The 14627-nt window shown below is 43.1% G+C and overlaps 1 pseudogene; it reads left to right on the top strand.

The window, feature by feature from the left end:
• The first annotated feature begins 10620 nt into the window (after nt 1–10620).
• On the top strand, nt 10621–11589 carry LOC116884902 (annotated as a pseudogene).
• The last annotated feature ends 3038 nt before the right edge of the window (nt 11590–14627 follow it).

Consider the following 14627-nt stretch of genomic DNA (forward strand, 5'->3'; position numbering starts at 1 on the left):
CTCCATTTAGTTTAATGTTAGCAACTGGTTTGCTGTATATGGCTTTTACTATGTTTAGGTATGGGCCTTGAATTCCTATTCTTTCCAGGACTTTTATCATGAAGGGGTGTTGAATTTTGTCAAATGCTTTCTCAGCATCTAATGAAATGATCATGTGGTTTTGTTCTTTCAGTTTGTTTATATAATGGATCACGTTGATGGTTTTCCAGATATTGAACCATCCCTGCATGCCTGGGATGAAGTTTCACTTGATCATGGTGGATGATTGTTTTGATGTGCTCTTGGATTCGGGTTTGCCAGAATTTTATTGAGTATTTTTTTGCATCGATATTCATAAGGGAAATTGGTCTGAAGTTCTTTCTTTGTTGGGTCTTTTGTGGTTTAGGTATAAGAGTAATTGTGGCTTCATAGAAGGAATTCGTAGTGCTCCATCTGTTTCAATTTTGTGGAATAGTTTGGATAATATTGGTACGAGGTCTTCTATGAAGGTCTGATAGAATTCTGCACTAAACCTGTCTGGACCTGGGCTCTTTTTGGTTGGGAGACCTTTAATGACTTCTTCTATTTCCTTAGGAGTTATGGGGTTGTTTAACTGCTTTATCTGTTCCTGATTTAACTTCGGTACCTGGTATCTGTCTAAGAAATTGTCCATTTCCTGCAGATTTTCAAGTTTTGTTGACTATAGGCTTTTGTAGTAGAATCTGATGATTTTTGAATTTCCTCTGAATCTGTAGTTATGTCTCCCTTTTCATTTCTGATTTTGTTAATTTGGACACACTCTCTGTGTCCTCTCGTTAGTCTGGCCAAGGGTTTATCTATCTTGTTGATTTTCTCAAAGAACCAACTTTTGGTTCTGTTGATTCTTTCTATGGTCCTTTTTGTTTCTACTTGGTTGATTTCGGCTCTGAGTTTGATTATTTCCTGCCTTCTACTCCTCCTGGGTGTATTTGCTTCTTTTTGTTCTAGAGCTTTTAGGTGTGCTGTCAAGCTGCTGACATATGCTCTTTCCTGTTTCTTTCTGCAGGCACTCAGCGCTATGAGTTTTCCTCTTAGCACAGCTTTCATTGTGTCCCATAAGTTTGGGTATGTTGTATCTTCATTTTCATTAAATTCTAAAAAGTCTTTAATTTCTTTCTTTATTTCTTCCTTGACCAGGTTATCATTGAGTAGAGCATTGTTCAATTTCCACGTATATGTGGGCATTCTTCCCTTATTGTTATTGAAGACCAGTTTTAGGCCGTGGTGGTCCGATAGCACGCATGGGATTATTTCTATCTTTCTGTACCTGTTGAGGCCTCATTTTTTTTGACCAATTATATGGTCAATTTTGGAGAAAGTACCATGAGGAGCTGAGAAGAAGGTATATCCTTTTGTTTTAGGGTAGAACGCTCTATAAATATCCGTTAAGTCCATTTGGCTCATGACTTCTCTTAGTCTGTCTACGCCTCTGTTTAATTTCTGTTTCCATGATCTGTCCATTGATGAGAGTGGGGTGTTGAAATCTCCTACTATTATTGTGTGAGGTGCAATGTGTGTTTTGAGTTTTAGTAAGGTTTCTTTTTACGTATGTAGGTGCCCTTTGTATTTGGGGGCATAGATATTTAGGATTGAGAGTTCATCTTGGTGGATTTTTCCTTTGATGAATATGAAGTGTCCTTCCTTATCTTTTTTTGATGACTTTTAGTTGAAAATTGATTTTATCTGATATTAGAATGGCTACTCCAGCTTGCTTCTTCTGACCATTTGCTTGGAAAGTCGTTTTCCAGCCTTTCACTCTGAGGTAGTGTCTGTCTTTGTCTCTGAGGTGTGTTTCCTGTAGGCAGCAGAATGCAGGCTCCTCGTTGCGTATCCAGTTTGTTAATCTATGTCTTTTTACTGGGGAGTTGAGGCCACTGATGTTGAGAGATATTAAGGAATAGTGATTATTGCTTCCGTTGTATTCATATTTGGATGAGGTTATGTTTGTGTGCTTTTCTTCTTCTTTGTTTTGTTGCCAAGACGATTAGTTTTTTGCTTCTTCTAGGGTATAGCTTGCCTCCTTATGTTGGGCTTTACCATTTATTATCCTTTGTAGTGCTGGATTTGTAGAAAGATATTGTGTAAATTTGGTTTTGTCATGGAATATCTTGGTTTCTCCATCTATGTTGATTGAGAGTTTTGCAGGATACAGTAACCTGGGCTGGCATTTGTGTTCTCTTAGGGTCTGTATGACATCAGTCCAGGATCTTCTGGCTTCATAGTTTCTGCTTAAAAGTCTGGTGTGATTCTGATAGGTCTGCCTTTATATGTTACTTGACCTTTTTCCTTACTGCTTTTAATATTCTTTCTTTATTTTGTGTTTGGTGTTTTGACTATTATGTGACGGAGGTGTTTTTTTCTGGTCCAATCTATTTGGAGTTCTGTAGGCTTTTTGTATGCCTATGGGCATCTTTTTTTTAGGTTAGGAAGTTTTTTCTATGATTTTGTTGAAGATATTTACTGGTCCTTTGAGCTGGGAGTCTTCACTCTTCTATACCTATTATCCTTAGGTTTGATCTTCTCATTGAGTCCTGGATTTCCTGTATGTTTTGGACCAGTAGCTTTTTTCCGCTTTTACATTATCTTTTGACAGTTGAGTCAATGATTTCTATGGAATCTTCTGCTCCTGAGATTTCTTCCTTCCATCTCTTTGTATTCTGTTGGTGAAGCTTGTATCTACAGCTCCTTGTCTCTTCTTTTTGTTTTCTATATCCTGGGTTGTTTCCATGTGTTCTTTCTTGATTGCTTCTATTTCCATTTTTAATTCCTTCAACTGTTTGATTGTGTTTTCCTGGAATTCTTTCAGGGATTTTTGTGACTCCTCTCTATGGGCTTCTACTTGTTTATTTATGTTTTCCTGGAATTCTTTTTAGGATTTTTGTGACTCCTCTCTATGGGCTTCTACTTGTTTATTTATATTTTCCTGGAATTCTTTTTTAGGAATTTTTTGATTCTTCTCTGTAGGCTTCTACTTGTTTATTTATGTTTTCCTGTGTTTTCTAAGGGAGTTCTTCATGTCTTTCTTGAAGTCCTCCAACATCATGATCAAATATGATTTTGAAACTAGATCTTGCTTTTCTGGTGTGTTTGGATATTCCGGTTTGCTTTGGTGGGAGAATTGGGTCAATGATGCCATGTAGTCTTGGTTTCTGTTGCTTGGGTTCCTGCGCTTTGCCTCTCGCCATCAGATTATCTCTAGTGTTACTTTGTTCTGCTATTTCTGACAGTGGCTAGACTGTCTTATAAGCCTGTGTTTCAGGAGTGCTGTAGACCTGTTTTCCTGTTTTCTTTCAGCCAGTTATGGGGACAGAGTGTTCTGCTTTCGGGCGCGTAGTTTTTCTTTTCTACAGGTCTTCAGCTGTTCCTGTGAGCCTGTGTCTTGAGTTCACCAGGCAAGTCGTTTGTAGCAGAAAAGTTTGTCTTACCTGTGGTCCCAGGCTCAAGTTTGCTTAGTGGGTGTTGCCTATGAGCTCTCCACGGCCTCAGCAGCCAGGAAGATCTGCGCCAGCTTCTTCCGGGAGGTTCCGTGCACCAGGGTTCCAGATAGCTTTTTGTTTTCCTCTGGGGTCAGTACTGTGTGCAGCGGCAGTCTCTTCTGGTTTCCCAGGCGTGTCCGCCTCTGAAGGTTTAGCCTCCCTCCCACGGGATTTGGGTGCAGAGAACTGTTTATCCGGTCGGTCCCTTCAGGTGCGTGTGTCTCAGACGCAGTGGATCTGCTGCTCCTGGGCCCTCCTCACGGGTACCCAGAGGTCGATACAGTATCCTCCTGGGCCAGGGATGGGCAGAGATGGCATGCTGGTGGTCTCCTCCGCCTGCTGCCTCAGGAGTGCCCGGGCCCGACCAGGCGGGAGAACTCCCCTCCAGGGGGCCTGGGATCAGAGAGCTGCTGAAGGCAGGGATCCTCCGCTGGTCCGGGACTCTGGCCAAACACCGGAAGTGTGAGTATGGATCTTACTTAGCCAACTTAGCCCGTTTCCCCTCCGAGTTGCTTTTGGTGGTGATGCCTCACAGCAGGGCTAACCCTATCTCAGACAGGCCTGCTTCATTGCTATTTTAACAGTCAACACATAAAGTAACTTACTGTCTCTGTCTGTAATCGTCACAGCAAATGTACTTAACCACGCTGGAATTCTTCTTAGCTGAGGGCTCAGACAGACTGAAGGGTGAAGGTCCCCTTTTCCTCATGTCCCCATATTTCCTTTTTCTCTTCCTATGGGTGACTTTTTTTGAAAGATAGGTAGCCTCAAACTTGTTATATAGCTGAGGGTTACTGAATGAACTCTTCATTCTTCTATCTCCTCCCAAGTACTGGGACAACAGGTGTGTACCACCACACTCAAGTTAAGTAACATTTTATGCTGTCTATATTGTTGCACATTTCACACAAAGGGCCAGTGTTCTCTTTATTAAATGTGAGGGACAAGTGGGCCAGGGAAGATGAGTGCGTTCTTTAAGCATCTCATGTTACTGATGTAAGCCAAACCATGCACAGCAGCACTGGGTGTATTTCTTGTACAGAAACAGCAATTGTCCCCAAACTGCAAATGACGTTATGACATCAATGTCCTGGTGTTAAAAGCTTGCTGTAGCTTTTCTTTCCTCCTTGTCACGATCTCAATGATTCTGCCATTTCTAAAGATGGAGGAAAAAAGGCAGCGGCGAAACAGTAGGGCGCGCAGCCCCAGATTCTTGGCAGGACTCACGTGTAGCATCCTGCCTTTTATTTTCTCCAGCTTCCATCCACTGTTACTGTGTTCAAGCAATTACACAATCGACCAGCATCCTGGAGAACGCTGCAGTGAAGCCTAGATTAGTGAGCGGCGCCCCCTTGTGACAATTTAAAATACTACTGCAGAGCTGGGACAGAAGGCAGCTTGAAGTGTGGTGAGTAGCACGGAAGTTAGGGGTCCAGAGAAGACAAGAGACTACTGAATGGGACATGAATGGAGCTATTGAAGAACTTTTTAATCTGCATGAGAATATTTTAATATTTACAAGCAGGAGAATGAACACATGGGTTCAAAACGAGCCCTGCATGGTGGTAGAAAAGAATCACCATCCTAAAGCTTGAGTCAGCTTTGACAGGAGTGGCTAACACCCCCACAGTCCTACACCCCTACCTCCACCATCACCCACAAACCCCCCAAGCCCCTATCCCTTCCATGCCTTTCACATGTTTAAAAAAATTCACAGCATCCGTGAGGAGAGGTGTACAATCTTCAACTATGGTTCAAGGTCGAGCCGCAGCCTAGCACAGCCACTGGTTAGACAAACAGATCCCACACAGGTCTCCGGAGTTTAGAACCTAAATTTGATCAGCCCAGGCACTCACATGAGTGGAGCAGCACAGCAAAGTGCTTGGTGCATGAATTCTAGGCTTAACCTTGGGTTGGGCGCCATCCTACTCTCTGCGGGAGATTGGGTAACACGTGTGCCTTGGTTTTCTTAACTGTGAGCAATGGGTCTTGGCGTCTGGATTTATTGGCTGACAACCCACTGCATCATTGTCTTCAAGGTTTAACGGGGAATTACTGCATCCTAGACAATGCTCGAAGCATTTGCACTTTCCTAATTTAGTATTTTAATTAGTGCTTAATTTAATCAATGTCCCTCCCAATAGTTTTATCTTTCAGTTAGCATACAGAAATAGCAGATGTTAACATTTCTGTGGTACATATCATTGTCTTGCCTTCACTCTCCTTTCTAGTTCCCTTTCCCTGTCTCCACTGGTCCCCTCCTTCCCCACTGCTTTCACTTCATATACAAACATACATGTGTGTGTATTAATACGGTGAAATTTAGATTCTGTATAAGAGAGAAAACTTGCAATATTTTGCCTGTCTTCCCTCTCCAAATTCCCTTTCCTGTTCCTCCCATCCCCCCAGGTCCTTCCACCACACACCCTTGTTCCCTCTGCTTTCACGTCTTACGTTTATTAACTTAAATCTAGATAGATGTATATGTTTAAATCTAGATTCCTCATGTGAGGGGGAATATTTGTCTTTTCGGCTATTCTATTGGGCTGACTTCACTTGACATTGATGACATTTGGTTCTAGCCACTTGCCTAAAAGCGACATTATTTTCTTCTTCCTTTGGCTGAAGAAAAGTCCACTGTGTGTGATACTGCATTGCTTTATCCTTTCTCCTGTGGGGCATCTGGGCTGGTGCTGCGATTGGGCTCTTGTGAAAAATGAAGGCTTTTGGTTTTCTTGTTTCCTGAGGCAGGGTCTCTTATAACTTTATGTGGCCAAGGATGGTCTTCAGCTCCGGATCCTCTGTCTCTACCGCTACGCTTGGCCTAGGTTACATCTCCTGATATTTGGTTGGAAGCCAAAGCTGGAGGTTCATTTGAAAGTAACTCAAAGGGCTGGAGAGATGCTCAGTGGCTAAGAGTGTGTGTCGCTCTAGAAGAACATCTGAATTCACTTAGCACCCAAGGGAGGCGACTCACAATCACCTGTAGCTCCAGTTGCAGGGGTTGGGGCAACCTCTTCTGGCTTCTGAGAGCAACTGCAGAAGCGAATGCTCAGACATATATGAATGCACACAGCTTTTAAAATTAAACAAAACAAAACGACAATAAAACCAAGCCGGATGTTTCCTAAGCATTTGGGAGGCAGAGGCAGGTGTTTCTCTGTGTTCGAGGCCAGACTACCCTAAAGAGTGATTCCAGGATAGCCGAGGTGAAACAGAGAAAGCCTGTCTTGAAAATCCAAAACAAACAAACAAACCAACAAACAATAACAAGCCACCCATTATAGGTTAACCCAAGTAAAGACTTTTTTAAAGTAAAAATTAGACTTTCATATAGAAGACAAATAGACAAAATATTGGGGAGTCAAATTGTTTTGCATTCTTGCAAATGTTTAAAAAGACTGTCTACTGCATTTTCTGTTGTAAGATCACAGGTCATGCAACCTGTAGAAATTCTGCTGCACATGCAGGAGAGAAGTGAAAAAAGCAGGGATGATTTTGCTGGTAATAGGAAGTAGTTTTATCTCACAACTTCCCTGGAAGGACCCAAGGGTGTTTGCCTTTAAACTGAGGGCATTCCAAAGACTAAGACACTTTCACTGTAAATACGTGCATATACAACACAAACCACTTCTATTTTTGCATGAATCGCTTAGCGGGAGAGAGCTCTGCTGGGGTTCTGAGTTGTGTTTGACATGGCGGAGGTAGGATTTGTATAAGAATGACAATGCTCAGTTTGCTGATCTGAACTAGTCTGATGCCCTGAGAGGCTTTGCTCAGGTGCGCTTGGCCAGCATTGCTCTCTAGTTGAGCTGCAGAAAATGTGCACGCTGCTTTTCGTCCTGGGCTGCTCCTGCAACTAGATGGGGAAGTGGGGATTAAAAGGGAATCTGAAAAATAGAGCAGGGATGTAGCTGTCAAAATATGCTGGTCAACATGACTGGAATTGCTGTGGTTATAAAATCTGCAGGCAGACCAGGAATGCCTGTGAGGTGGTTACTGACTGCTTGCCTGGACGGGTTCCTAGCAGACTCAGTGATGGAGACTCTCCTGAGCTCGGCTGGTTGCTGTCTGTCTGTTTCCTTTTCCTTGTTTCCCAGTCTTCTCCTCTCATCTCTCCTCCCTCCTCCTGTCCCTCTCCTCCTTTTCTTCTTTTTCTCTCTTCCTTTCCCCCTTCCTCTCTCCTCCCCTCCTCTCCCTCTCTTTTCCTCTTCTTTGCCTCTGCTATGGCTACCATGAGTACCAGGTTGGGATAAGGAGTCTAATATTGCAATCTTAGATAAATACAAGATAATTCTTGTGCACTTCTGGATTGGCTTAATGTATTTTAATCAGGTAGGCATGATGGTGTATGCCCAGCGCTTAAGAGGCAGAGAATGGCAGAGAGGCAGAGAGGCAGAGAGGCAGATGGTTCTCTGAGTTTAAAGCCAATCTGGTCTATGTAAAGAGTTCCAGGCCAGCCAGGGCTACATAGTAAGATCTTGTAATAAACAAAAATTTTTATCATATTTAGAAACATGGTGATGAAATTATTTAATATTTTAAATGTTTTTGGGAAAGCAAAATTTGCAAGCAGTTCTGAAGCACGTCTAAGCCCACGTATAGCACAGCATGAGAGAAATTAGCACTCAGCACGCCATTTCGTTTTCAAGGTGACGATTTGTCAAATTCCCATTTGCATCTCTTGGACCCGTGTCACCTGCTTCTGGGAAAAGGCTATGAACAGAGACGATTGTTTTCCCCCCAGTAGTAGCAAAGCTCTGTTTGCTGCTGTGTACAGGGCAGGATAATTTGGTCTTTTCTGCAGTTGCAGGGATTTGGCCAGCAGAGGGGCGGAGAGTAAATAATGCTCCTTGCTGAGGGTAAGGCAGGTTCTGTGCAGACATCCTTGTGGTATGAAGTGATGCCAGCCTAAGAGGGCCAGCCTCCCCTTGGCCTGTGTTGATGGTTGTCTGCGGGAAAGATGCCCAGAGTCGCTGGTACTTCTGACGCATTAAGAGAGAAAAACATCAAAGTATCTCTGATTATCTAATTTAAAAGCATTGCTTAGCTTTTTAAAAAGCATCATTCTAAGGCTAAGAATAAAAACAAAACCATGCTAGAGAGTTGAGTTTGTCTTGTGGTCTGCCAAGATCTAGACCCTCTTGGAGATGTTGCATATGGCCTGAATTTGTCCCTCCATAGAAAACCAGTTTCTATACATTTATTTATATCTGAATTTTATAAAATAATGGCTTCTGCATGTGTATATAATGTACCAAAGTCCTGTCCACTGCCATGTAGTCCTTTCAAGCTACTTGTCTCTTTATAATGGAATGTTTCAAGGAGAAGGTGAGGTCGCAGAAGACAAAGACAGCAGTGTTTCGACATTTTGTGGGGAAAGTAACTTCATCTCCACTGAGATTAAAATTTCAAGATGATGATGGATTTATATTGGAATCTAGCTTGCCTGTTGGATAACAACCTTTTATTGAGAACATGTTATTTTGTGGGCAGTTATTATAAGTGTCACTGTGCCCACTGACGGGGAGCGCCCACACATCCAGCCTTTGTCAGGTGCTTTAACTTAAATGCTCTGCCTTTTTCCCAGTGTGCACATCTCAGTGTGCTTTCTTGACTTTTGATTTTGGGAACTACAGTGAACCTTTACATCTTCCATGAGCTTGCTTTCACACATGACTGTGTCACCCCTGAAAGGTCTGTCTGTATTTCCATGGTGCAACAGGGCTGTCTTTCAACACTCAAGCTTGATGGAGTCTTTTGTACCTCCACATTTCTTCCCTTCATCCCCCAACTCCTCCATGACTTCAAATATTACCATGAAGATGAAACTCTCACTCATCGCTAAATGGAATGTCTTCATCAAACCCTTCCCTCGGGGTTCAGGGATATGTGGAAGACAAGCTAGATAAGTTTTTTAAAAGCTTCTTTTTTTTTTTTTTTTTCGAGCTGGGGACCCAACCCAGGGCCTTGCGCTTTGCTGGGCAAGCGCCTACCACTGAGCTAAATCCCCAACCCCTAGATAAGTTTGAAGAAGTAGCAGATGATGCCAAGGAAACTGTGACCCCCCAGACACATATGAACTTACAGAGACTGTGACAGCATACACAAGACTTGCCTTGCACAGGTTCAAGCCTGATGTGGTCTCAGTACTGAAAGGGGGATGTGGACATAGGCTCCCACCACTAACCTAGAAGCTATGTTTAATTGGTACCCACTTGCAAAGGAAAACTTACTTTTCTCCAATGGAATCTCACTGGGTATATTAACCACATTTTAGGGTGTGTTAACCAAGCCCAGCAATAGTTAGTGGCCAACACAAAATGAACTCAGTGGTATATTTGTAAACTTTTTGTCTCAGATTGCTTTGTTTGGTCTACTGGTCTTTTGCTTGTAGTCTTAGTTAGGGTTTCATTGCTATGAAAAGACACTGTGACTATGACAACTCTTATAAACATTTACTTACAGCTGGCTTACAGATTGAGAAGTTTAGTCCATTATTGTCATGACAGTGTCCAGCCAGACCTGGTGCTGGAGAAGAAGCTGAGACGGAGACTGTGTACCACACCGTGTGTGGCTGGAGCATACGAGACCTCCTCATAACCTGCCTGCTATGGTGACACACTTCCCCAACAGGCCTCACCTGCTCAAATACCTGATCTATGGGGGTCATATCTATACAGATCATTACACTTGTATATTTGGTTTCTGTTTCTGAGGGTTTGTGGGGTGTGTGTATGTGAATTTCCTGTTTTGTTTCTTTTTTAAAGAAAAAAGGAATAGAGTTGGGTGGGCAGAGAGGATCTGGGAGGAGTAGAGTAGGTGGAGGGGAAAGCATGATCAGAATAAATTGTATAAAGATTTTTTTCAATCAAAATTTAAATGAAACTTTCTACAGACTGGCCTGGGGCTATGTCTCCCAATTTACTGTGACCACTTTTCTTCTCTGCAGACCCTTTTGCCTTTGCCCTTTTTCCTGCCCTAAGAGCTTTGAGACAAACCTATTGTAGGCACACCCCAAAATGGTTTTGGGCGAAGCTTCAGCAGCCACAGGCACAGATATTGCTGGCACAGAATAGGATACCAGCCTTTCCGATCCACCATCATGGGTGGAGCCGCCGCCATGATGCAGATTTTTGTGAAGACTCTTACAGGGAAGACCATCATGCTCAAGGTTGAGCCCTTGGACACTATAGAAAATGTAAAGGCCAAGATCCAGGATGAGGAAGGAATTCCTCCTCGTCAGCAGAGGTTGGCCTTTGCTGGTAAGCAGCTAAAAGATGGCTGTACTTTGTCTGACTACAACATTTAAAAGGAGTCCACGTTCCATTTTGTGCTGAGACGTCGTGATGGTGTGTTGTGAGCAATGCCCTTGAAGCCCTCCATTGTTGATGTTATTATTATGGTGAGAATTAAGTATGACTGGGTTCATGGAAAATCCCCAGCCAGCTGCAGAAGACTAATACAAATCTGGTGGTCAGGATGAATAATGATATGATAAAGTTCTGACCTTGCTGAGAAATACATCTGACGTCAAGATGCCCAATGTGATGACCTGTAACCTTTCTGATAAACCAACATCCTGCTGACTAATAGATATGATAAACCTGTAACATTTCTGACATCCTGTCAATATCAGCTGATTCCCTGACCACATGAATATTGTGTCCTTGGCCTGCATAACTGTTTCTTACTTCCCCCTCCCTCTGTTACCCCTGTTATGGTATAAATTTAGCCTTGGAAAAAATAAAATTGTCGCCTAGATCAGACTCTTGTCTTGGTGTCCTTCTTCATGTCTCTTGTACCCCATTCTCTTCCAGGTACCCTCAGCACCCTCATTGACAGTGGTGCTAAGAAAAGGAAGAAGTCTTATACTACACACAAGAAAAGTAAGCATAGGAGGAAGCAGGTTAAGTCGGCTGTGCTGAAACACTATAAGGTGGATGAAAATGGTAAAATCAGCCGACGTTGTCGGGAACGTCCTTCTGATGAATGTGGTGCTGGAGGTGGTCACTTTGACAGGCATTACTGTGGCAGGTGTTGACTGACTTACTGCTTCAACAAGCCAGAGGACAAGGAGTTGTGTATGAGTTAATAAAAAGAAGAATCTGAAAAAACAAAAGAATAGGATACCATGGTTGTGCTGATGCAGGTGTTGCTGACTTGGGTTATGTTCTGCTTGGGGACAATCAAGGAAAGGGAAGGGAGACCCTGATAAACTAGGCACTGTAGGAGCCGAGCTAACGCAGCAATTTTCTTGTTGAACATAAAGCTGGTTTCTCTTTTTTCTTTCTGTGTTTTCAGCTTTTAATGGCATGGTCTCATGTAGCCCAGGCTAGCCTAGGACTCCCGATTTTCCTTCCTCTACCTCTCAAGTGCAAGGAAGGACAACAAGTGCATGTCACTATACCCAGCATAACGTTGAAATATAAAGAAATATTTTATTTTTTAAATGTGTGTGTGTGTGTGTGTGTGTGTGTGTGTGTGTGTGTGTGTGTGTGTGTGTGTGTGTGTGTGTGTTATGTGTGCTCCAGAAGAGGATTCTGATACTCTGGAGCTGGAGCTGCAGGCACCTGTAGCTTCCCAGTGTGGGTTCTGGGAACTGCTCTTGGGTCCTTTGGAAGGGCATCAAACTCTCTTAACTGCTGGGTCATTTCTCTAACCCCATAAAGTTGAATTTTTAAACATTCTCTTAAGTGAGTAGAGAGAGGCTGCGAAGGCATATTAGTCAAGGATCTCTAGGGAAATAGAGCTGATAGGATGAGAGTGTGTATGTGTTGTATGGTGTGTGTGTGTGTGTGTGTGTGTGTGTGTGTGTGTGTGTGTATGACTTCCTGGCTACCCACTCCAAGAATGGCTGTCTACTTGTCTACTAACAGGACATTTAAGAATCTCATAGTTCGGGCTGGAGAGATGGCTCAGCGGTTAAGAGCACCCGACTACTCTTCTGGAGATCCTGAGTTCAATTCCCAGCAACCACATGGTGGCTCACAACCATCTGTAATGGGATCCGATGCCCTCTTCTGGTGTGTCTGTGGATAGCTACAGTGTACTTATATATAATAAATGAACAAATCTTTAAAAAAAAAAAAGAATCTCATAGTTTGGGATGGAGCGATGGCTCAGCGGTTAAGAGCACTGACTGCTTTTCCAGAGGTCCTGAGTTCAATTCCCAGCAACCACATGGTGACTTACAACCATCTGTAACAGGATCTGGTGCCTTCTTCTGGTGTGTCTGAAGAGAGTGACAGAATACTCACATACATGAAATAAAGAAAAAAAGAATCTCATAGTTTGGTCCATGAGGCTAGATGCTTCAGGAGGTCTTTAGTATATGCTGGAGTATCTTCTAATGCTAGTGATCCAGAGTGAGGCCAGCAGTCAAAGAGCAAAAGCTTCTTTCTCCCATGTTTTTTGTCTAGGCATCCAGGAGAAGGTATGACTCTGATTTAGGGTGCATCCTCAGACTGCAAATGATTGGTATTTAATCCCAGGAAGAATGTGGGAAAATGGCAAGCACGTGGGATTCAGGCCATGTGTCTGGGGCCCAGCCTCAAACAAGAGGGTACAACTGTTCTGTGGGGAATAGGCAGATGTAGAAAAGGAGATTGAACGTCAGAAGGGATTTACATTGGGGAAGTGGCAAAATACGGGAATTGATATATGGCTTGTGCTTTCTTCATGGAAGGTGGGGTGAGGCCCTCAAGTGAAAGGGGGCACACAGTGGAGGCTTTGAATTAATGGGACAAATTAGTGCCTGGTTGTTCTGAAATAGTAGAGTGGCATTTAAGACTGGGGAGACTAATTGTCTTAGGGTTTTGATGGCTGTGACCATGGCAACTCTTAGAAAGGAAAACATTTGATTGGGGGCTGGCTTACAGCTCAGAGATTTAGTCCATTGTGGTCTTGGCATGGCAGCTGCAGGGAGACATGGTGCCGGAGAAGGAGCTGAGAGTTCTACATCTGCATCTGAAGGCAAGAGAGACACTGGGCCTGGCTTGAGCATCTGAAACCTCAAAGCTTGTCTCTCATCTACTCCAACAGGGCCACACCTCCTAAGAGTGCTACTCCCTCTGAGCCTACAGGAGTCATCTTCGTTTACCACACTGATTTCTGACAACAGCCAGCTCATGCATGTGATTTGTCTGGTGGGCCAACTCTCCAGCTGAGGCAGGGAGAAGGGCGTGGTTGGGCTCTTTAAAGGGGGTAACAATTCTGGGTACTTTGCCACTAGGAAAGGCTTTTCCCCTCCCATTTCTGTCTCATTGATACATATAGGCTTCTTGCTGATGAGAAGATGTGAATGTGACTAGAGTTTGTAGCTCAGCTCTTAGTGGCATACCTCACATCCCTCTATCCCTCTAACCTGTCTATGTCTCTATTATTTGGAAGATAGGATGAGACCATCAGAATGTGAAGACTAGAAGACTACAAAGTCATACAACGCTGCCCCCACCCCAGCCAGATTCATTTCCATTTAGAACAGTGTTTTTTAAACCTTCCTAATGCTGTGACTCCTTAATACAGTTCCTCATGTTTTAACCCCCAACTATAAAATTATTTTTGTTGCTATTCCATAACTGTAATTTTGCTACTATTATGAATCATGATATAAATATCTGTTTTCTGATGGTCTTAGGTGACCCCTGTGAAAGAGTTGTTTGACCCCTGAAAGGGCTCAGAATTTACAGGTTGAGAACCATTGATCTAGAAGAAGCCATGTGACCTGCTAGATGGCTCCAGGTGGTCAATCCACAGGTGAAGTGTCCCTGAAGGGAGGAACCTGCCCACACTCTGAGGAAGATTCTTTGGAGACACGTTAGCTAAAATTTCCTGGCTGCTGCTGAGTTTGAGGAAAAGCTGCTCTGTAGGCCCAGAGGTCCTAAGTCCCATCTGCTGCTGTTGAAAACTTCATCCCTCTTTCATTTAACAGAAGTCTTTTTTTACCCTTCAAAAATCAGTTCTTACTTGGACAATTGTCTTCTCTGAACAAATTCTCCTAAAAGCTAACTATGAAAGACAGAGTTGCTTTCCCCCAGTATTTTCTGTAATTACGTCTCTCTTTTGTTCCCAGGGTTACAACTGATAATAGATTAGTGTGTCTCCTTGCAGACTGAGAGATTTACCTACTCT

This window comes from Rattus rattus, chromosome 15, assembly GCF_011064425.1.
Source record: "Rattus rattus isolate New Zealand chromosome 15, Rrattus_CSIRO_v1, whole genome shotgun sequence".
In the NCBI taxonomy this organism is placed as follows: Eukaryota; Metazoa; Chordata; class Mammalia; order Rodentia; family Muridae; genus Rattus; species Rattus rattus.